This window comes from Nicotiana tabacum, chromosome 4 (genome assembly GCF_000715075.1).
Source record: "Nicotiana tabacum cultivar K326 chromosome 4, ASM71507v2, whole genome shotgun sequence".
NCBI lineage: Eukaryota > Viridiplantae > Streptophyta > Magnoliopsida > Solanales > Solanaceae > Nicotiana > Nicotiana tabacum.
Genome location: NC_134083.1, coordinates 31,024,105 through 31,046,980, shown reverse-complemented (window position 1 = coordinate 31,046,980; position 22,876 = coordinate 31,024,105). Strand labels below are relative to the sequence as shown.

The 22,876-nt window shown below is 42.0% G+C and overlaps 1 non-coding gene across 1 annotated transcript; it reads right to left on the bottom strand.

The window, feature by feature from the left end:
- Positions 1-22,413: 22,413 nt before the first annotated feature.
- On the bottom strand, positions 22,414-22,520 carry LOC142180469 (small nucleolar RNA R71). Its single transcript, XR_012709092.1, has one exon. It is a non-coding gene; the product is annotated as a small nucleolar RNA R71 (small nucleolar RNA).
- Positions 22,521-22,876: the final 356 nt, after the last annotated feature.

Sequence of the window (22,876 nt, the reverse complement as noted above, 5' to 3'; positions counted from 1 at the left end):
TCCGCAAGACTCTACTAAACCTGCTCATCACTCATGAGACCTATGTAACCTAGGCTCTGATACCAACTTTTCACGACCCATAATCCTAACCTATCGTGATGGCGCCTATCTCAATACCAGGCAAGCCGACAACATCAATAATCCATAATTTCTTTTAAATACGGAAAATATAATAATTAAGTTTAAGAGAAAATCCCACAAATACTGAATATAAATACACTCCCAAAACCCGGTGTCACTGAGTACATGAGCATCTATACATTACAAGTCTAGACAACACGGTCTATAATAGTCTGAGACCAAATACAGAAAATAAGGAGATAGGGAAGGAGAGACAAGGTCTACGAAATACGGCAGTTACCTCTAAATCTCTACAATATGCCCGCGTGGCAAGAGTGATTGTGAGGTTTGCCCGAGGGGCTGTATATGAGTGATATTTTGCCCGAGGGGCTGTTTATGATTTCATCATTTTTGCTCCCTTTTGCATTGAGCCTTCCTTTGAAAAACTGTTGGAAAAATATCTTTAAATGATTTTTACTGGAACTGGGTTTAAATGAGATGTTTGATTCAAATCCTGATTTTTAAAGCATGTGGTATTTTACTGAGATTTCCTGATATGAACGTTATATGATTTATTGTTCGTCACTACTGCTCAGTCTTTATTTATTGTTGTTACTTACTAAGTTGGCGTGCTCACGTTACTCCCTGCACCTTGTGTGCAGATTCAGGTATAGGTGGACACGGTAGCGGTTATTAAGTGTTCTGGTTGCAGATTCTCTTAGAGATAGCAAGGTAGCTGTTTGGCGATCGCAGCCCCTGCTCTTCTCCCTCTTATCTTTCTCTAGTTGTATTTAGCTATTTTCCAGGCTGAGTTAGCCTTGATATTGTTAGACAGATTATAGCAGATGCTCATGACTAGTGACACCCCGATGTCGGGCTTTTCTTTTCTGCACTTCTGTTTTTCTTCCATTTGAACTCTTTAAATGGAGTTTTTATGTTAAATAACCTTAAAATTATATTTGAAATGAAAATATCGTTTTGTTTTGGAAATGAGTCGGCTTGCCTAGTTCCACGATAGGCGCCATCACGACAGGGGTTAGTTTTAGGTTGTAACAGATTGGTATCAGAGCCTAGTTTACATAGGTCTCACGAGTCATGAGCGGGTTTAGTAGAGTCTTGCGGATCGGTACGGAGACATCTGTACTTATCATCAGGAGGCTGCAGAACCTTTAGGAAACTCCACATTCTTGAATTCTTGTCGTGCGAATTTGTTGATTCTAATAACTAAACATCTGTTGTTTGATTCTCTCACAGATGGTGAGGACTCGTACTACCCATCAGGAGGGCCAGCCACCAGTACCACCAGCCAGGGCCGCGAGAGGCCGAGGCCGCGGTAATGGCCATGGTAGGGGCAGAGGTGCAGCCCGTACAACAGTTGGGGTAGTACCTACAGATACACCGGCTGTCCCAGATCAGGACCAAGTTCCAGTTGTTGATGCACCAGCTCAGGCACCACATGTGCCTATTGTGATTCCAGGACTTCAGGAGGCCCTAGCTCAGATTCTGACAGCGTGTACTGGCCTTGCTCAGGCGGTCTGTATTTCGATGGCCACAACCACTTCTCAGGCTGGGGGAGGCACTCAGACTCTCGTCGCTCACACACCCGAGCATGTTATTCAGGGACTTCAGACACCAGAGGCACCACCAGCCCAGCCGGTTGCTGTTGCTCAGGATTATGTGGTTCCTGCTATACCTGAGGATGATCAGCGTAGGTTGGAGAGGTTTGGGAGACTTCAGCCACCACCTTTCAGTGGCACACAGAGAGAGGATGTTCAGGACTTTTTGGATAGGTGTCAGAGGATACTCCGTACTGCTGGTATTTTGGAGACTTGTGGGGTCTCATTCACTACCTTTCAGTTTTTTGGGGCTGCACTCAGATGGTGGGAGACTTACGAGAGGCGTAGGCCTGTTGGCACAACACCCCTTACTTGGCAGCAGTTCTCCGTGGTCTTTTTGGAGAAGTTCGTGCCTCGATCCCGCAGAGAGGAGCTGCGTAGACAGTTTGAGCGGCTCCGCCGTGGTGATATGTCTGTGATGTAGTATGAGATGCGGTTCTCCGATTTGGCCCATCATGCTATCTGGTTGGTTCCCATGGACAGAGAGAGGATCATGAGGTTTATTGATGGCCTCACTTATCAGCTACAGTTCTCATGACCAGGGAGCGGGTTTTGGGTGCTACCTTTAATGAGGTTGTCGACATTGCTCACCAGATTGAGATAGTTCGCGGTCATGAGAGGGTTGAGCGGGAGGCCAAGAGGCCTCGTGGTCAGGGTGGATTCAGCGGTGCTCCTTTTGGGGGTCAGTTCCAACACGGTAGAGGTCGCCATTTCAGACAGGCTCAGTCAGCTCGACCATTTCATCGGGATGCATCATCTGGCCATAGTTCTCATCAGGGCCACTCATCACTTAGTGCCCTTCCAGTTCAGAGTTTATCCCGTGCTCCACCTGTTCAGGGCTCTTCCATGCCAGGTTCTTCTACCAGTCATCCCGGTGCTAGGGGTTCCCTTCAGTTTTTGCCGCCAGCACCAGGGAGTTAATTTGAGTGTGGGGAGCTTGGGCATATATGGTGGCAGTGTCCTCATCGTTATGGAGGTCTATCTCAGCAGAGGAGTCAGCCTCGGACTACAGCACCAACTACCTCACCATCCGCCTAGTCAGCTCAGGGTGGAGGTCAGTCAGCTAGGGGTCGCCCTAGAGGGGGAGGCAGATCACGAGGTGGTCAGGCCTGTTTCTATGCTTTCCCTGCCAGACCAGATGCTATTGCATCTGTACATGTATCTACTCCTGTGGGCGATACTATTATTGTAGAACTGCGTATATCGATCATGTGTGGTGACTATTGGGGGTCTAGAGACCCGAGTAGATCTATTGTTGCTTAGTATGGTTGACTTTGATTTGATATTGGGTATGGATTGGTTATCCCCATGTCATAATGTTCTAGATTGTCACGCTAAGACGATGATGTTGGCTATGCCGGGAATTCTGAGGGTTGAGTGAAGCGGTTCTGTAGATTACGTACCAAGTAGGGTGATTTCATATTTGAAGGCTCAGCGCATAGTTGAGAAGGGTTTCCTATCTTATTTGGCTTTTGTGAGGGAAGTTAGTGCAGAGAATCCTGTCATTTATTCTGGTCCAGTGGTACATGATTTTCCGGATGTGTTTCCTGCAGACCTACCGGGCATGCCGCTTGACAAGGATATTGACTTTGGTATTGATTTGGTGCCGGGCACTCAGCCCATTTCTATTCCACCGTATCGTATGGCACCGGCAGAGTTGAAGTAATTGAAAGAACAGCTTCAGGAACTCCTTGATATGGGGTTTATTCGGCCTAGTGTATCACCTTAGGGTGCGCCGGTTCTATTTGTGAAAAAGAAGGATGGTTCCATGAAATGTGTATTGATTACAGACAGTTGAACTAGGTCACAATCAAGAACAAGTATCCTTTGCCTCGTATTGATGATTTATTCGACTAGCTTCAGGGAGTGAGGTTGTTCTCCAAGATTGATTTGAGGTCTGGTTATCACCAGCTGAAGATTCGGGATTCAGATATTCTCAAGACAGCTTTCAGAACCCGATATGGCCATTATGAGTTCTTGGTGATGTCTTTTGGGCTGACCAATGTCCCAGCAGCGTTCATGCATCTGATGAACAGTGTATTCCAACCCTATTTGGACTCATTCATCATTGTATTCATTGACGACATCCTGGTGTACTCTCGTAGCCAGGAAGAGCACGCTCAACATTTGAGGGTTGTATTGCAGAGATTGAGGGAGGAGAAGCTTTATGCAAAGTTCTCTAAATGTGAGTTTTGGCTCAGTTCAGTAGCATTATTGGGGCACGTGGTGTCCAATGAGGGTATTCAGGTGGATCCGAAGAAGATAGAGGCGGTGCAGAGTTGGCCCAGACCGTCCTCAGCCACGAAGATTAGGAGCTTTCTTGGTTTGGTGGGTTACTAGCGTCGCTTTGTGGAGGGATTTTCATCTATTGCATCTCCCTTGACCAAATTGACCCAAAAGGGTGCTCCATTCAGGTGGTCGGATGAACGTGAGGAGAGCTTTCAGAAGCTCAAGACTGCTTTGACCACAACTCCAGTGTTAGTTTTGCCATCAGCTTCAGGTTCTTACACCGTGTATTATGATGCCTCGAGGATAGGCATTGGTTGTGTTTTGATGTAGGAGGGTAGGGTGATTGCCTATGCCTCGCGCCAGTTGAAGACCCATGAGAAGAACTATCCTATCCATGATCTTGAGTTAGCAGCCATTGTTCACGCCTTGAAGATTTGGCGTCATTATTTGTATGGGGTTCATTGTGAGATCTATACTGATCACCGGAGTCTGCAGTATCTGTTAAAGTAGAAGGATCTTAATTTGCATCAGTGGAGATGGTTGGAGATTCTTAAGGACTATGATATCACTATTTTGTACCATCCGGGGAAGGCCAATGTGGTGGTCGATGCTTTGAGTCGCCAGGCAGAGAGTTTGGGGAGTTTAGCATATCTTCCAGTAGCTGAGAGACCTTTGGCATTAGATGTTCAGACCTTGGTAGGCCAGCTTGTCAGATTGGATATTTCAGAGCCTAGTCGGGTATTGGCTTATGTGGTTTCCAGGTCTTCTCTTTATGACCGTATCAAGGAGCGTCAGTATGATGACCCCCACTTGCTCGTTCTTCAGGATACGGTTCAGAGAGGTGATGCTAGGGATGTCACTATTGGTGATGATGGCGTGCTGAGAATGTAGGGCCGGATATGTTTGCCTAATGTAGATGGGCTTCGAGAGTTGATTCTTGAGGAGGCCCACAGCTCGCAAAGATGTACCAGGATTTGAGGCAGCACTATTGGTGGAGGTGGATGAAGAATGATATAGTTGGGTTTGTGGCTCGGTGTCTAAACTGTCAGCAGGTTAAGTATGAGCATCAGAGACCGGGTGGCTTGCTTCAGAGGTTAGAGATCCCAAAGTGGAAGTGGGAGCGGATCACTATGGACTTGGTAGTTGGGCTCCCACGGACTTCGAGGAAGTTTGACGCTATTTGGATTATTGTGGATCGGCTGACCAAGTCCGCGCACTTCATTCTAGTTGGTACTACTTACTCTTCAGAGCAGTTGGCTGAGATTTACATCCGAGAGGTCGTTCGCCTGCATGGTGTCCCAGTTTGTATCATTTCAGATAGGGGTACTCAGTTCACATAGCAGTTTTGGAGGGCCGTGCAAGGAGAATTGGGTACCCAGGTTAAGTTAAGCATATCTTTTCACCCTCAGGCAGACGGGCAGTCCGAGCGCACTATTCAGATATTGGAGGACATGTTGCGTGCTTGTGTCATTGACTTTGGGGGTTCATGGGACCAATTTCTGCCACTCGCGGAGTTTGCATATAACAACAGTTATCAGTCGAGTATTCAGATGTCTTCGTACGAGGCTTTATATGGGAGGAGGTGTAGATCTCCGGTTGGATGGTTTGAGCCGGGTGAGGCTAGGCTCTTAGGTACAGACTTGGTTCAGGACGCATTAGATAAGGTGAAATTGATTCAGGAGCGGCTTCGCACGGCGCAGTCTAGGCAGAAAAGCTACGCGGATAGGAAGGTCCGTGATGTGTCTTTTATGGTTGGGGAGAAGGTCTTGCTGAAGGTATCACCCATGAAGGGTTTTATGAGATTTGGGAAGAGGGGCAAGTTGAGCCCCCGGTTCATTGGGCCTTTTGAGGTGCTTCAGAGAATAGGGGATGTGGCTTATAAGCCTGCCTTGCCATCCAGCTTGTCGAGTGTGCATCTAGTGTTTCATGTTTCCATGCTCCGGAAGTATATTGGAGATCCGTCCCATGTTTTGGATTTCAGCACAGTTCAGTTGGAGGGTGATATGACTTATGATATCGAGCCGGTGGCTATTTTCCATCAGCAAGTCAAAGGATAGAGCTTCAATGAAGGTGCAATGGAGAGGTCAGCCTGTGGAGGAGGCCACCTGGGAGACCGAGCGGGAGATGCGAAGCAGATATCCACGCCTATTTGAGACTCCAAGTATGTTTCTAGACCCGTTCGAGGACAAACGGATGTTTAAGAGGGGGAGGATGTAACGATCCGGCCGGTCGTTTCGAGAGTTATAGCCCTGTTTTCCCCATTTCTACTTATTTTTGTGTTATTCAGCTATATAATGTTATATCGGGTTAGTTGTTTCGGGTCCGGAAGGAACTCGGAGTGAATTGAGACACTTAGTCTCTTAAGTAGAAACTTAAGTTGGAAAAGTCAATCGGATGTTGAACTATGTGCAAACGATCTCGGATTTGAATTCTAATGGTTCCGTTAGCTCCGTTAGGTGATTTTGGACTTAGGAGTGCGTCCGGAATGTTATTTGGAGGTCCGTGGTAGAATTAGGCTTGAATTGGCGAAATTGGAAATTTGACGATTTCAGTCGGCAGCGGAAAATTTGATATCGGGGTCGGAATAGAATTCCAGAAGTTGGAGTAGGTTTGTAGTGTCATTTGTGACGTATGTGCAAAATTTGAGGTCATTCGGACGTGGTTTGGTTGGTTTTGGCATCAGTTGCCGAATTTGGGAATTTAGAAGTTCTTAGGCTTGAATCCGACGGTAATTTGATGATTTGATGTTGTTTTGAGTGATTCGAAGGTTCGACTAAGTTGGTATGTTGATATATGACTTGTTGGTATTTTTGGTTGGGGTCCCGAGGGCCTCGGGGTGATTTCGTGTGGTTAACGGATTTGTTGAAGTTGGAAATTGCAGCTGGAGTTGCTGCTTCTTCTATTTCCGCACCAGCGGAAGAAAGGGTCGCAGGTGTGAGGCCGCTGGTGCACGTGGGGAGTGCGCAGGTGCGGGAGACACTGGGCCAAGGCTGGGAATGCAGGTGCAAAAAATTGGCCGCATCTGCGAGCCCGCAGGTGCGAGGCTTTGAGCGCAGATGTGGAGATGAGAAGTTTGGACTGGTTTCGCAGATGCGCACCTGGGACCGCAGATGCGAGTCCGCAGGTGCGAGGAAGGGGTCCGCAGGTACAAAATCTAGGTGATTAAGTGAGTTATGCAGGTGCGGTCGCGCGGGTGCGAGAAAATGGCCGTAGGTGCGAAAGACCTGGGCGGAAACCATAAAGAACCCTTCGCGAATTGTGGTCTAATTTTTGTAAATTTTCTTGTGGAATTCATTCCATTAGCGCGTATTGATGGTATTGTACTGATTGTGAATAGATTCGGAGTATTTGGAGGCTGAGTCCAGAGGCAAGATTATTGCGGGTTAGAGATTTGACCGGTTTGAGGTAAGTAACGATTGTAAATCTAGTCCTGAGGGTATGAAACCCCGGATTTCGTATCATTCTACTATTTTGAAGTGACGCACATGCTAGGTGATAGGCATGTGAGCGTGCACTGTTGGGGATTTGTGACTTGGTCCGTCCCGTAGCAACTGTAAAGTTGCATACTTTGTTGAAACCATTTGATACTTATATGTTATAGAAAGAATTTCTGTAAATTGGGCTGAATGCTATGTTTGGGCCTTGCGCCAATGCTGTTTGGACCCTTGGGGGCTGTTTCTTACCATCCTCTCACTGTTTTCGATTGAAAATCTATACTCAGTCATGTTTATACTTGTTTACCGCATAACTCAGTTTTATGACTCTATTTTAATGCATATAAATGTTTGGTTCCGAATGTGGGGCTGCCCGCCTGCAGCATACTTTATGACTGAGTGAGGCCGAGGGCTTGATTTGTAAGGATGAGTGTGGATTGGGGCTGCCCGCCTGCAGCATACTTTATTATTATCGCACGTGAGTTGTCCGTGCAGATTATAGCACTTGGGCTGAAGGAGCCCCTCCGGAGTCTGTACACACCCCCAGTGAGCGCAGGTACCTACTGAGTGCGAGTGCCGAGTGCCGAGTGCCGAGTGCTGAGTGCTGAGTGACTAGGAGGCATGAGTGATTGTGAGGTATGCCCGAGTAGCAGGAGTGATTGTGAGGATTGCCTGAGGGGCTGTATATGAGTGATGTTTTGCCCGAGGGGCTGTTTATGATTTCATCATTTTTGCTCACTTTTGCATTGAGCCTTCGTTTGAAAAACTATAGGAAAAATATCTTTTAATAATTTTTACTGGAACTGGGTTTAAACGAGATGTTTGATTCAAATTCTGATTTTAAAAGCATGTGGTATTTTACTGAGATTTCCTGATATGAATGTTATATGCTTTATTGCTTGTCACTACTGCTCAGTCTTTATTTATTGTTGTTACTTACTGAGTTGGCGTACTCACGTTACTCCCTGCACCTTGTGTGCAGATTCAGGTATAGGTGGACATGGTAGCTCTTATTAAGTGTTCTGGTTGCATATTCTCTTGGAGAAAGCAAGGTAGCTGTTTGGCGATCGCAGCCCCTGCTCTTCTCCCTTTTAACTTCCTCTAGTTGTATTTAGCTATTTTCCAGGCTGAGTTAGCCTTGATATTGTCAGACAGATTGTAGCAGATGCTCATGACTAGTGATACCCCGATGTCGGGCTTTTCTTTTCTGCACTTCTATTTTTCTTCGATTAGAACTCTTTAAATGGAGGTTTTATGTTAAATAACCTTGAAAATATCTTTGAAATGAAAATAACGTTTTGTTTTGGAAATGAGTCGGCTTACCTAGTTCCACGATAGGCGCCATCACGACAGGGGTTAGTTTTGGGTCGTGACAGAAATACTCAAACATGAGTATCAAAGAAGTGAACGAGGCAGACAAAATCAGATTTTAAATTTGAAAAGAGATTTTGAATCTCTTAGAATGCAAGATGATGAGACCATCGCTTAGTATTCTGACCGAATTTCTTTAATTGTCAATAAAATCAGGTTACTTGGCGAGGATTTCAAAGATGGCAGGATAGTTGAAAAAATTCTAGTGACAATTCCCGAGAGATTTGAATCCAAAATTTTCTCTCTGGAAGAGTCTAAAGATCTCTCTACCATCTCTGTTGCAGAATTAATAAGTGCTCTTCAAGCACAAGAGCAAAGAAGGGCTTTCAGACAAGACAAAGTTACCGAAGGTATTTTTTATGCGAAACACCAAAAAGAAAAAGTCGATTATCCTTAAAACACACTTAGAAAATTTTTGTTGGTGGAGACCTGATGCATTATGTGGAAATTGCAAATAAAAAGGTCATGTTACAAAAGTGTGCAAGTTAAAAGATGCTCCTGCACAAGCACTAATAGCAGAAGAAGGAATTTAGGATGACCTTCTTTTGACTGCAGCAACAGAAGCAAGGAGGAGTGTTGAATTTTACATCTGTTACTGCTACTGTTTTCTAGAATAATTAGTTATTTAGTTTTAGGAGGAGTCTGCTAGAAGATTCATAATTTTAATTATAGTAAGAGTTTAGTAATTTAGTTGTAGGAGGAGTCTACTACTTTATTTATTTGGCTATTTAAAGCCCTATGATTAATAAAATTTTAGAGACAGTTTTTCAATCCTATTTTCAACCTTCTTGCTGCTTGCATAATTTTTTTAAAATCCATAACGGTGGTATCAGAGCCTCCATTGATCTTGACAGATCTCTGAATTCGCTGAAAAATAACCAATTTCTACCACTTTTAAACCATACGCATTTTTACCCATACCGATATTTAACCAAATGTTTAACAATGGCAAGCAACGGTCTCTTTTTGAATACCCTACAAACCTTCACTGGTGAAAACTATCAGATTTAGTCAGTGAAGATGAAATATTATCTTGAAGCTTATGATCTATGGGAAGTTGTAATGGAAGACAAACTTATACAACCACTTCCTGCAAATCCTACCCTTGCCCAAATTAAAGCTCATTCAGATGAGAAAACCAAAAATACAAAGCCAAAACTATAATTCAAAATTCAGTTGCAGATTCAATCTTCTCTAACCAAAAATACAAAGCCAAAACTATAATTCAAAAGTCAGTTACAGATTCAATCTTCTATAAAATCATTGCATGTGAGACAACAAAAGAAGCTTGGGAAACACTCAAACATGAGTATCAAGGAAGTGAACGAGGCAGACAAAATCAGATTTTAAATTTGAAAAGAGATTTTGAATCTCTTAGAATGCAAGATGATGAGACCATCGCTAAGTATTCTGACCAAATTTCTTTAATTGTCAATAAAATCAGGTTACTTGGCGAGAATTTTTAAGATGGCAGGATAGTTGAAAAAATTCTTGTGACAATTTCCGAGAGATTTGAATCCAAAATTTCCTCTCTGGAAGAGTCTAAAGATCTCTCTACCATCTCTGTTGCAGAATTAATAAGTGCTCTTCAAGCACAAGAGCAAAGAAGGGCCTTCAGACAAGACAAAGTTACTGAGGGTATTTTTTATGCGAAACACCAAAAAGAAAAAGTCGATTATCCTTATTGAAAATATTGCAAAAAGAAAACACACTTAGAAAATTTTGTTGGTGGAGACCTGATGCATTATGTGGAAATTGCAAATAAAAAGGTCATGTTACAAAAGTGTGCAAGTTAAAAGATGCTCCTGCACAAGCACTAATAGCAGAAGAAGGAATTTAGGATGACCTTCTTTAGACTGCAGCAACAGAAGCAAGGAGGAGTGTTGGATTTTGCATCTGTTACTGCTACTGTTTTCTAGAATAATTAGTTATTTAGTTTCAGGAGGAGTCTGCTAGAAGATTTAAAATTTTAATTATAGTAAGAGTTTAGTAATTTAGTTGTAGGAGGAGTCTACAACTTTATTTATTTGGCTATTTAAAGCCCTATGATTAATAAAATTTTAGAGACAGTTTTTCAATCCTATTTTCAACCTTTTTGCTGCTTGCATATTTTTTCTAAAATCCATAACACTTTTTAGGAAGCCCATTTCACTTCTCCCAACATTACCTGCAGTGTACATCAAGCACCTCTAGAAGAAAATATTTTTTTTTATTTTAATAATATATTTAAGCCGTATTTGCGGGAGGAATTGTTTAATCAACTCAAGTACTTAATGAGAAATCTTTCAAAAAAAGACTTTCTTCTTCTCTCGCCCTCTGAAGACAAAATATTAAGAGAAAAATCAGATAGCACCAACTGTGTCCTATCATCTCTTGAAGGATATTGAATTATATCCACATTTCTTGTGCAAGAACCGAATCTTCTTGTTCCTTGATACTCTCTTAATTACCTCCAACAATTGTAACACAAAGTCGAGGAAAATAAATATAAGTCCCGAGATAGAAAAAGAAGAAACAAAAACTTAAAAGAGATATTTAAAAATTAAACACCAATCTATATATAAACATGAAGCTTCAAACCGTCCATGGGCGTCTTGTCCTCTGTTGTAAAGGCAATGATGGGGCACATTAAATAATAAACTAAACAGCTCATATTCTCGCCAAATATAAGCCCCGGGAAGAAGGCTGGAAGTGGAACGAAGATTGTGTTTCATTCCTTAGTTATTATGGAGGGAGAAGTCGAAGGTTATAACAGCTGGGAAAATAAAAAGGCTGTAATGAAGGTTGTAACGGTTGGGAAAAATAAAAAGGTTGTAACTGTTGGGAAAATAATGGAGTATTCTATTGAATTGACAGAAAGAAAAACCAAAACATTGACAAAATAGATAAATACAAATCCTTGCATATGAGACATGCCACATCAGCTTACACAAATTTTGAAGCCATTAGTATCATTACTTTCAATTACTATATAATTTTCGAGAAAATGACTTTGGGCGTAAGTATGGTCCTTTAAATATCCAACTATCAATTTTAGTCCTTAAGTATTGAATAATTTAAAACTTTTGGTCTCCACTAATACCGTTAGAAATAATCTCCCGTGAGCAATCCGACTGTTAAATGAATTCACTCCCTCCCCCCGCCCCCCATCACCATCATAAACCTACTCCCAAAGTTATCCTAGTAAAATGAGATTATGCACTTAATTTTGGTTCTCTTTTCTGATTATATAGCTAAGTACGTGAGTCTGGCTAGAGTAGGCACCTCTACTTTTGTAATTGTATGTGGGTCAGAATCTCTGTTTTAAAAGGCGTTTCTGGGACGAGCCCCGGGGCGAGGCATACCAAAAATGCCCTGGGGCGATGGTGTGGGGCGAAAGTCTCAAGAGGCGTACGCCCGCAATTTGGGGCGTACGCCCGGGCATTCGGGGCGTACGCCCGGGCGTTCGGGGCGTACACCCAGGCGTTCGGGGCACGTTTTTTTAGTAAGGAGTAAGCCCTAAAAACTTTTTCAAATTAAAACAAAATTTGTTGAATTAGTCCTCAAGTTTGTCACGACCCAACTAGAGGGTCATGACTAGCACCCGGGCCATACTTGCCGAGCACCAACGTACATTTTATCTAACCTTCCTTATTATCTCTAAGGGCCGACAAGATCAATATAAATAGTAGACATGGATCATGAACATCCAACAATGAAAGATAATGTCATGAACATACATAACATGGGACGACAAGACTGTCAAGAAACTATATATAAGGTACGAGCTATCATGATGCCATGAAAGACTATACAACAAAAATCAGCCGAAAAGGCATTCTAAACCATACATAAACTTTTAAAACATACGCCTTTTTTTATTGATTTAAGCCCTAATTCATGATTTTCCCAAATTTTTATCTTGTCCGGTAGTCTGCTAATATCTCCCAAAAGCAACGAATGTTTAATTTTTTTTACAAATACAAAGAGAACTACATTTTTCTTCATACCAGCAAATTCAAAGTTCAAATTGCAGGTTAATCATCATTTTTGTTCCTCCATAGAGAAAGCTTTATTCTTTTAAACTCAAATTACTTGTGCTTGTAAGTAACATATAATAGATTGTTTTGATTAGTTTTCTGTGGGGATGGAGCACACATATATATAGTTTTCTTCAATTTTTATGTAATTTTACTTGTTTATAAATATTAACTGTCATTATATTATTTTATAAAATATTAAAAATTAAATACCTATGGGGCTTACGCCCCGCGCCTCGGGGCTTACGCCCCGCTGAGGCATATGTAAAACGCCTCGCCTTACGCCCACGCCTTTTAAAACACTGGCCGGTTTATTCGAGTGAGGACTTCGGACCTGATCCCAACCGAAAAGATGCCTTTTCCCGAGGAGTGGAACATGAAGCGTAAGTGTAATTCTGCTGTTATCTTCTATTATGTTACAATCAGAGGTGGAGCTAGGATTTAAACCTTATGGGTTCGGGATTATAATCCTTTCAAGTTATTGGGTTCTAAATTAATAATTTGTACATATTCATTGAATGTTTTAATATAAATACAGGGTTTGAACAAAAACTAGTGGGTAATGGGGAAGAGCCAAATCCAGAATAAAATCTAGACGGTTGGAATTAAATGCGGACAGGTGTTGTACTTTTAAGCCTATATTAGAAGTGAAGAGGATCATTTCATTGCTAAAGAATTACTCACAAGTTTGTCAAATTTCAAATCTTGGTAATTCGACCGGTCAAAACAATTTCGTCAAATCTAATACGTCTCTTATCTTAAGCATACATATATCCTCATAACTACAATAGATAATCAATTCATAGTCATTTCTAATATGAGGATGTACTTTTTCAAATCTTCAAGTATCCGGTTCTCCATATATTCCTAAGACAATTGAAGCTGAAACAAAATATTAGAAATTTGAGGAAGAGGAGCACTCTTAAAGACTTAATCAATCATTTTTCTTATATAATTGGACACATTGTCACGATCGAATAGCTAGGCAAGCCAATTTAATAAATTAAGCATATATTGACAAAATTTAAAATCAAAAAAATAATAAAACTCCAAATTCTACCAATGTGTGTGCCAAGACCTGGTGTCACAAGTGTATGAACATCTAGTAGATTATACAAAAATCTCAAATACTATCTGAAATAAAAATAGACAGAATGAAAAAAATACAAGGAGAGACACTAGTTGTCACGACCCGAAATTCCTACATTCGAACCGTGATGGTGCCTAACATTTCACTTGCTAGGCAAGCCAACGTTAGAATAATATTATCCAATTTTAAAACAATTTTAAATTTATTAATAACAAGGAAGCAAATGCGGAAGCAATTTTAAAATAATCTATAAAAAACAACGGTGTCTAAATACCATCCCAGAATTGGTGTCACAAGTGCACGAGCTTCTAGAATAAATACAAATAAAGGTCTGAATAAAATAAAGCTGTCTGGAAATAAACACACAGCTAAAGTACAATAGACGGGGACTTCAGAACTGCGGACGTCATGCAGTTATACCTCAAGTCTCCTCTGGTAGCTGAAATCCGAGCAAGTCTATGATACGCCGCTGGGACCAACTCCAAAATCTGCACAAGAAGTGCAGAGTGTAGTATCAGTACAACCGACCCCATGTACTGGTAAGTGCTGAGCCTAACCTCGACGAAATAGTGACGAGGCTAAGGCGATTCACTTACATTAACATGTACGCAATATTAATAACAACAACAAATAATAGAAATAAATCAGGTAACTCATTTATAATAATTAGAACCAACCCAGCAGTTTCTGTTGCAGCGTGCAACCCGCTCTCACAATATATTCACATTCAATTCTGTTGCAGCGTGCAACCCGCTCTCCCAATATTATCCTTTTAATCAAGTCTGTCATGTATTTATTTCAATCAAGTATATATATAGATTGTTAAATAAGTCTGTTGCGGATATATATATATATATATAGACTTTTAAATAAGTCTGTTGCGGCGTGCAATCCGATCCCCCAATATTGACTTTTCAATAAATCTATTGCGGCGTGCAATCCGATTGATTTTTCAATAAGTCTATTGCGGCGTGCAATCTGATCCCCCAATATTGCCTTTTAATAAGTCTATTGCGGCGTGCAACCCGATCCTCCAATATTTCCATTTCAATCAATTCTTATAGAAGAAATTTCGCCAATAAATGCAAAAATTAATATAAAATTATAAGACAACAAATATACAATAATTATGATTTAATTATGAAACAAACAATGACAAATAGCAAATTATTATTGAAATTAGGGAGAAAATAGGCAGTTTAATATTTAATATGCTAAATATCAAATAACAATTAAAATACATAATTCAAATAGAATGTAACAATTAATGCAGGAATTCAAGAATTAATATTTGACAAAGAATAAAAGAGAAACAATTATTATAATAATTAATTTATGATTAAAAACAATTTATGATTTTTCAAGTAAGCAGGCAAACAATTAATTCGACGATGTATAGACACTCGTCACCTCGCCTATACGTCGTTCACAAGCAATTCACATAACAAATAATTTAAGGGTTCTATTCCCTCAATTCAAGGTTAACCCCGACACTTACTTCGCTTTGCAAATTTCAATCAATTACTCAACCACAGCTTTTCCTTTAAAATTTGTCTCTGAAAGCTTCAAATCTATTCACAAATAATTCAATATATTCAATACTAATCATAGGAATTAATTCCATATGAATTTACACATTTTTCGGATAAAATCTGTAATTCATTAAAGTATTCGACAGTGGGACCCACATCTCAAATCCCGGAAAAACTCACAAAATCCGAACACTCGTTCCGATACGAGTTCAACCATATAAAATTTGTCCAATTTCGATATCAAATGGACCTTGAAATCTTAATTTTTCGTTTTTGGAAGATTTTAGAAAAATCTGATTTTTCTTCCATAAATTCACGGATTCATGATATAAACGAGTATGAAATCATGAAATATAATCAATATAGGATAAGGAACACTTACCCCAATATTTTCCCGTGAAAATCGCCCAAAAATCGCCTTACCCGAGCTCAAAAATGGGAAGGAGTTGAAAATGGGTCGAAACCCCATTTCCAGAACTTAAGTTCTGTTTCTGGGATTTTTACCCTTCGCGTTCGAGAAGGTACTCTCGCAAACGCGAAGCACAACTTTGTGCTGTCCAATTTTTACTCTTCGCGAACGCGAGGGCTACCTCGCGAACGCGATGCTTTCCTGGCTTGGCCTTCGCGAACGCGAAGGCTAATTTTTCCTGGCCAGTCTCTTTCCCTTAGCGAACGCGAGGCTTCTATCGCGAAGGCGAAGCTTTGAACCTCAAGCCTTCACGAACGTGTTCACTATGTCGCGAATGCGAAGCACAAAATGTGCCATCCCCAATTTGCTCTTCGCGTTCGCGAACGCGAAGAAGAACACATCAGAAGCATGAAGTCTGCAGAAAACCAGATTTCCTAAGTCCGAAATCATCCCGTAGCCTATCCAAAACTCACCCGAGCCCTCGGGGCTCCAAACCAAACATGCACACAAGTTCTAAAACATCATACGAACTTGCTCGCGTGATCAAATCGCCAAAATAACACCTAGAACTACGATTCGGACACCAAATCAAAGGAAGTTTTCAAGAAAACTTTAAAACTTATATTTTTACAACCGGACGTCCGAATCACGTCAAATCAACTCCGATTCTCACCAAATTCGGCAAACAAGTCATAAATATTATAGTGGACCTACACCGGGCTCCGGAACCAAAATACGAACCCGAGGTCAATAAATCCAATATCAGTAATTTCTTAAAAATCATTAAGCTTTCAAGCTTTTAAGTTTTCTTCAAAATTCCATATCTCGAGCTAGGGACCTCAGAATTTGATTCCGGGCATACGCCCAAATCCCAAATCACGATACGGACCTACTAGAATTGTCAAAACACTGATCCGGGTCCGTTTGCTCAAAATGTTGACTAAAGTCAACTCAATTGAGTTTTTAAAGCTCTATTTCACATTTTAATCTATTTTCATATAAAACTTTTCGAAAAATTTTATGGACTGCGCACGCAAGTCGGGGAATGATAAATGGTGCTTTTCGAGGTCTTAGAACACAGAATTACTTATTAAATTTAAAGTTGACATTTTAGGTCATTACATTCTCCATCTCTAAAACAAACGTTCGTCCTCGAACGGAGTTAGAAAAAGTACCCGAGCTGGTGAATAAGTGTGGATATTTAAACTGCATGTCCGACTCGGACTCCCAAGTAGATGCCTCTACCGGCTGACCTCTCCATTGCACCCGAACTGAAGGATAACTCTTAGACCTCAACTATCAATCCTGCCGGGCTAGAATAGCCACCGGCTCCTCCTCGTAAGTCAAATATTTGTCCAATTGGACTGAGCTGAAATCTAACACATGGGACGGATCACCATGATATTTCCGGAGCATAGACACATGGAACACCGGATGAACCGCTAATAAACTAGGTGGTAATGCAAGCCTGTAGGCTACTTCACCCACCCTTTCAAGAATTTCAAAGGGTCCGATATACCTAGGGCTCAACTTGCCCTTCTTTCCGAACCTCATTACACCTTTCATAGGTGAAACCCGGAGCAATATTCTTTCTCCAACCATGAATGCAATATCACGAACTTTACGGTCGGCATAACTCTTTTGCCTAGACTGAGCTGTGCGAAGTCGATCCTGAATAATCTTGACCTTATCCAAGGCATCCTGTACCAAATCGGTACCCAACAACCGAGCCTCTCCCGGTTCAAACCAACCAACTGGCGATCGGCATCGCCTTCTATATAATGCCTCATATGGAGCCATCTGAATGCTCGACTGGTAGCTATTATTATAAGCAAACTCCGCAAGTCGCAATAAATGATCCCAAGAACCTCCAAAGTCTATAACACAAGCGCGGAGCATATCTTCCAATATCTGAATAGTGCGCTCTGACTGTCCGTCTGTCTGTGGAAGAAATGTTGTACTCAACTCCACCCACGTGCCTAACTCACGCTGTACAGCCCTCCAGAAATGTGAGGTAAACTACGTACCTCGATCTGAAATAATAGACACGGGCACACCGTGAAGGCGGACAATCTCACGAATGTAAATTTCAGCTAACCTCTCTGAAGAATAGGTAACTGCCACTGGAATGAAATGTGCTGACTTGGTCAATCTGTCCACAATGACCCAAACTGCGTCAAATTTTCTCTGAGTCCGTGGGAGCCCAACAACAAAATCCATAGTGATACTCTCCCACTTCCACTCAAGAATTTCTAACTTCTGAAGCAAACCACCATGTTTCTGATATTCGTACTTAACTTGCTGACAATTCAGATACCGAGCTACATATGCAACTATATCCTTTTTCATTCTCCTCCACCAATAATGTTGCCACAAATCTTGATACATCTTGGCGGTACCTGGATGAATAGAATACCTGGAACTGTGTGCTTCTTCAAGAATTAATTCACGAAGTCCATCCATATTAGGCACACAAATACGACCCTGCATTCACAGAACCCCATCTTCCCCCACAGCAACCCATTTGGCATCACCGTGCCGCACCGTGTCCTTAAGGACAAGTAAGTGAGGATCATCATACTGCCTCTCTCTGATGCGCTCATATAAAGAAGACCGAGGGACAGTGCAAGCTAGAACCCAACTAGCTTCTGAAACATCTAACCTCACGAACTGATTAGCCAAAGTCTGAACATCTGCAGCTAATGGCCTCTCACCAACCGGAATATACGCAAGACTGCCCATACTCACAACCTTTCTACTCAAGGCATCGACCACCACATTGGCCTTTCCGGGGTGATACAAAATAGTGATATCATAGTCTTTCAACAACTCCATCCATCTTCTCTGCTTCAAATTAAGATCCTATTGTTTGAACAGATACTGGAGGCTACGATGATCAGTAAATACCTTACACGAGACACCGTAGAGGTAATACCTCCAAATCTTCAGTGCATGAACAATGGCTGCCAATTCTAAGTCATGAAAAGGATAATTCCTCTCGTGAACTTTCAACTGCCGCGACGCATATGCAATTACCTTACCATCTTGCATTAATACTGCACCAAGCCCAATGTGAGATGCGTCACAATATACCGTATACGATCCTGAACCTGTGGGTAATACTAATACTGGCGTCGTAGCCAAAGTGGTCTTGAGCTTCTGAAAACTCATCTCACACTCGTCTGACCATCTGAATGGGACACCTTTCTGGGTCAATCAGGTCAATGGGCTTGCTATAGATGAAAACCCTTCCACGAACCGACGATAATAACCTGCTAAACCCAGGAAACTCTGGATTTCTGTAACTGAAGTAGGTCTAGGACAATTCTGAACAGCCTCAATCTTCTTAGGATCCACCTTTATGCCTTATGTCGATACAATATGCCCTAAAAAGGCAACTGAGCCTAACCAAAACTCACATTTTGAAAACTTGGCATATAACTGATTATTCTTCCAAGTGTGAAGCACACTTCAAAGATGCTGCTCATGCTCCTCTCGACTGCTGGAGTAAATCAAGATATCATCAATGAATACAACCACAAAATAATCCAAATAAGGCTTGAACACGCGATTCATCAAATCCATAAATGTTGTTGGAGCATTTGTCAACCCAAATGACATCACTAAGAACTCGTAATGCCCATACCGAGTCTGAAAAGCTGTCTTAGGGACATCAGATGCCCTAATCTTCAACTGATGGCAACCAGATCTCAAATCTATCTTCGAAAATACCTTGGCACCCTGAAGCTGATCAAATAAATCATCAATTCTTGGTAGAGGATATTTGTTTTTGATAGTGGCCTTGTTCAACTGCCGATAGTCTATACGCATCCGCATAGAGCCATCTTTCTTCTTTACAAATAATACTAGTGCACCCCAGGGTGAGACACTGGGTCTAATGAATCCCTGATCAAGAAAGTCTTGTAACTGCTCTTTCAATTCTTTCAACTCTGGCGGGGCCATACGGTATGGTGGAATAGAAATGGGCTGAGTGCCCGGAGCCAAATCAATACAAAAATCAATATCTCTGTCGGGTGGCATCCCCGGCAGATCTGCAGGAAATACTTCTGAAAATTCACGAACAACTGGTACTGAGTCCATAGAAGGGACATCCGCACTGAGATCGTGAATATAAGCCAAATAGGTTAGACACCCTTTCTCTACCATACGCTGAGCTTTCATATAAGAAATAACCCTGCTGGCAGAATGACCAGGATTTCCTTTCCACTCTAACCGAGGTAACCCCGGCATAGCTAGGGTCACTGTCTTGGCATGACAATCTAATATAGCATGATAAGGGGACAGCCAATCCATACCAAAGATGACATCAAAATCCACCATATCAATAAGTAGAAGATCCACACTAGTCTCAAGATTACCAATAGTAACCACACACGAACAATACACATGATCCACCATAACAGAGTCTCCCACCGGTGTAGATACACACACAGAAGCACTCAGAGAATTACAAGGCACAACCAAAGACGAAGCAAAATAGGATGACACAGAGGAATAAGTATATCCTGGATCAAATAGAACTGAAGCATCTCTATGGCAAACTGGAATAATATCTGTGATCACAGCATCAGATGACTCGGCCTCAGGCCTAGCTGGAAAAGCATAAAATCAGGGCTGGGCCCCACCACTCTAAACTGCGTCCCTGGGACAGCCTCTGGCTGGCTGGCCTCCACCTCTAACAGTCTGACCTCTACCTCTAGCTGCCTGACCCCTACCTCTAGCTGGCTGAGCAGGCGGTGAAGCAACCGGTGCCGGTATGATGGCACGAGAATCTTGCCGAGATCTGTTACATGCCAATCTAGGGCAATACCTCCTGATGTGACCAATGTTCCCACACTCATAACACCCATCCTGATGCCGTGGCTGTTGAAGCTGACCCAAATGGGCCGGATAACCACTATAGTAACTCTGGAGTGGTGGTGTACTGATAGGAGCTAAATGTGCACTGAATGCTGACTGCCTAGAGTAAGGCATAATAGGACCGTGACTTCCTGAAGCACCGGGAGATACATGAAGTGCTGAATGAAACGGTCTGGGAGGATGACCTCTACCAAAATTACCTCTGCCTCCAGACGAGGCTCCACTGAAACCACCGAACTGACGAGGCCTTTTATCGGACCTCTGCCCTCTCTCCTGTGTATGAACCATCTTGATCCTCCTTGTGACATTAGCAACCGCCTGAAAGGAAATCTCACTTCCGGTCTCCTTAGCCATCTGAAGTCTGATAGGGTGAGTGAGTCCCTCAATAAACCATCTCACTCTCTCTCCCTCTGTAGGTATTAAAAGGAGAGCATGACGGGCCAAATCCACAAAACGGGACTCATACTGAGTAACAGTCATACTGCCCTGCTGTAGACGCTCAAATTGCTTGCGGAATTCCTCTCTCAGTGTGATAAGGTGGAATTTGTCCAGAAATAGCTGAGAGAACTGCTCCCATGTAATTGTAGGCGTTCCGACTGGTCGGGTCAATGTGTAATCTCTCCACCACCTCTTGGCAGAACCCGTCATCTGAAATACAGCAAAATCAACCCCATTGGTCTCAACTATACCCATGTTCTACAGCACCTCATGGCAGCGTTCAAGATAATCCTGTGGGTCCTCAGAAGGTGTACCACTGAAGTGAACTGGAAAAAGCTTGGTAAACTTATCCAGTTTCAATAAGGCCTCAAAAGACATGGCGGGCCTATCACCGATCTATGCCGCAACAACTGGTTGAACTACCCCAACTGGCGGGGCTGCTGGAGCCTGATTCTGGGGAGCCATCTGCTCCGGAGCGGGAGTAGTGGGAGTTTGTGCTCCTAATACACAACAACTATTTTGTTGCTTGATTAATTAGTTACTTTTTAGAATTATTGCTTAGTATAATTATACTTTTGAACTCAGATTGACTTAACTAAATTATAATCTTGGTGAAACTAGTGGGTAGTTAACATAAGTCTTTGTGGGTTCGACACTCGATTTATCACTTTATTACTTGTACGACCACGTATACTTGCGTGTGTATTTGGTAGCATTAAGTTTTTGGCGTTGTTATTGGGGACTTGAATATTGGCTACTTTCTACTTTTTACTTTAGTTGTTTATTTCGTCAATTCTAACGTTTCTTATTGGTTGCTCTGGTCTCAGGAACTTTGATTGAATGTGAAGGGTCAGAAGCCAGGATAGACTTCAAGGCTTTGACCCCGAACCTGAGAGAATATTTGACGGGAGGTTGAGGGAAGCAAGGGATGCAGAACATATTCAGGCACTTGTTCAACTACCTGTGAACATGGCAGAGGAGCAACATGAGATACCCAACATTGCTAATGTCACCTCCAACATTGTGAAGCCCAGAATCACTAGGCACTTTGAGCCAAAGTAGAGCATGATCCAGCTACTACATGCGAATGGGCAGTTTATGGGTCTTCCACACGAGGATCCACAACAACACATCTTGAACTTCTTTGAGATTAGTGATAATTATATCACTAACGGAGTCACTCCAGACTATGTGAGGCTCAAATTGTTCCTGTTTTCTCTGTTTGGCTAAGCAAAGAAGTGGTTGAAGGCGGAACCAACTAATTCTATTATATCATGGAATGATCTGGCGAGGAAAGTTTTGACACGGTTCTTTCCTTCAAGAAAAACTGCAAAAAGATCAGAAGTGAGATAGTCGCCTTTAAACATAAATCGGGGGATTCTTTATATTCATCTTGGGAAAGGTTCAAGGGGCTGCTAAAAGAATGTCCTCATCACAACAAGACAAATGAAGTGTTAGCTCACACCTTCATAGAAGGGCTCCATACAGAGACAAAAATTATGGTGGACGCTGCAGTGGGAGGTCAAGTGTTGGAGAAAAGCTTCGATAAGATATATGCATTATTGAACAAATTCTCCAAAAGAAATCTTGATTTGCAAGGAGATATGGGTAGACACACAGTTCAAAAATCCGTAGGGGTCCTCGAGTTAGATGTTGTTTCTGCATTATCAGCACAGGTTGCCACATTGGCTAACCAAGTCAATAAAATAACATTGGTTATTAACAAGCAACAAGCTCAATCAGTGAAACAGGTGCAGATATTTTTTGAAGTATATGGAGAGGGTCACACGAGCAATT